The sequence below is a fragment of the Chrysochloris asiatica genome, unplaced genomic scaffold, assembly GCF_000296735.1.
Source record: "Chrysochloris asiatica unplaced genomic scaffold, ChrAsi1.0 scaffold00094, whole genome shotgun sequence".
NCBI lineage: Eukaryota > Metazoa > Chordata > Mammalia > Afrosoricida > Chrysochloridae > Chrysochloris > Chrysochloris asiatica.
The window spans coordinates 5,335,318-5,337,321 of NW_006408612.1; positions in this window are offsets into that span (position 1 = coordinate 5,335,318).

The window sequence follows — 2,004 nt, forward strand, 5'->3', positions numbered from 1 at the left end:
CTTGGAACCCGAGATGGAAAAAGGTAGCCTGTGAACAATGTAAACAAACTTCGCCGCCTAACCGGAACTGCGCCTCTGATGGCAGAGGCAACTTCCGAGGTCAAAGGTGACAGCTTCCGGCTTGCGTCTCAGCCTCCTGCTGCTTGCTGGGTCCCCTTTTCTTAGGGGAAGTTCCGAGCTCAGGTGAGGGGCGTGCATGCGGGAGGGGCGTGCATACGGGAGGGGCGTGCATAATTGAGGTCAGAACCTAAAAGGTTGCTGCACCGCGCTGCCTGATGGAGGGGCTCTCTGGTCACAGAGGCGCGTGCTGCATTATGTGGAGTGTTCGAACCCATTACTTGGTGGGAACTCTAATTGGAGTTACATCGGCTTTCTCAGCTGTGTTATAGAGATGGCAGTTCTCACCCTAACAGTATGTTTGTGAGGATCAAACGTAGCCATGTTTCTAAAAACATTTGGTGAGCTCTTGTTAATTGCCGTGGAATCCATTCCAACACGACACGTAGTGACGCTGTATTGGCTAGTGAGCTTGAACTGCCGACCTTTAGGTTCAAACCAAGCTTTCGGCCCAGTGCTTATTCTACAATGCCACATTATAAAAAGACTCCCGGTGTCGTACTGGATTATGTGTTAGAGAAAGATGAGGCTTTCGGCTCCTGTAAAAATTTACAGCCTCGAACCCCTATGATGCTGGATGATAATGTGCTGGACTGCAAGGTCAGTTTGAACCACAAGGTCGGCGGTTCAAAGTCACCAGCCGTTCCTTGGACACCCCATGCAGGGTCACTATGGGTCGGAACCGACTCGGCCGCACTTAACAATGAAAACAACAATTCTCCAGGTCCAGATTTGTTAAGCGTCCTTGAGTTGCCCTTGACTCTGTATAGGGTTTCTGAGAACTGAACCACAGTCCAATGCCTATCCTACAGCATCACACCAGGAGCGGATAGGTAAGTTCAACTGACAACTTTGCGGTTAGAGGATGAGCACTTAACCGTTGCACTACAAGGGCTCCTTTGAAAACGCTTACTCACTGCCATGGGGGTGAGGTTCACTACCAACTCATAGACACCTTAGAGTACAGAGTGGAATTACCCTATAGGTCTTCCAATGCTGTAAATCTTTAGGAAAGCAAACTGACACATCTTTTTTGCCATCAAAATGTATTAGGAGTTCCTAAAAAAGTTTCTCAAGACTTCCCCTCCTCAATGGGTTGTGTGCCTTTCTAACTAGGCTGAAACTTACTTAACTTCCTCTATATCCCAGTTAGACAATTAAAGCCACCCAGTGTGGCTGTGTGGCCCTGGGACCTCTAGGGTTTGGAGAGGACGTTGCTACTATGCTAAAGGGGATTCACCAACCCAGTCCTTCCCATGCCACAAATATGCTGCTGAAAAATAACAATAACAATTTTCGAAGCTAACCAGTCACTCCTCGGAAACCCTACACAGGGTCGCTATGGGTTGGAACTGACTATACGACACTTAACAACAACAACAACAACAACTATGTAGCCAAGGAGCTCTGGTAGCATGGTGGTTATGAGTCAGACTGCTAACTTCAAGGTCAGCAGTTCAAAATACCAGCTGTACAAAGAAAGATGAGGCTTTCTGCTCCGGTAAAGATTTACAGCCTCGGAAAACCCTGTACAGGGTCACTGTGAGTCAAAACCGACTCCACAGCACACTACCACCACCAATCTGTTGACACTACCACCACCATGAGTTGGTGCCGACCCATAGAGACTCCATATAGGGTTTCAGAGGAGCAACTGGTGAGTTTGAACCGCCAACCTTGTGGTTCATAGCGACTTTTCAGTCCAGCGCATTAACCCACAGCGCTACACCAGGACTCCACTACCACTATGTTGTTGTTGTTAAGTGCCGTCGAATCGGTTCCGACCCATAGCGACCCTGTACAGGGTTTCCGAGGGTTTAAATCTTTACGGGAGTAGAAAGCCTCATCTTTCTCCCGCGGAGCAGCTGGTAGTTTCGAACAGCTGAC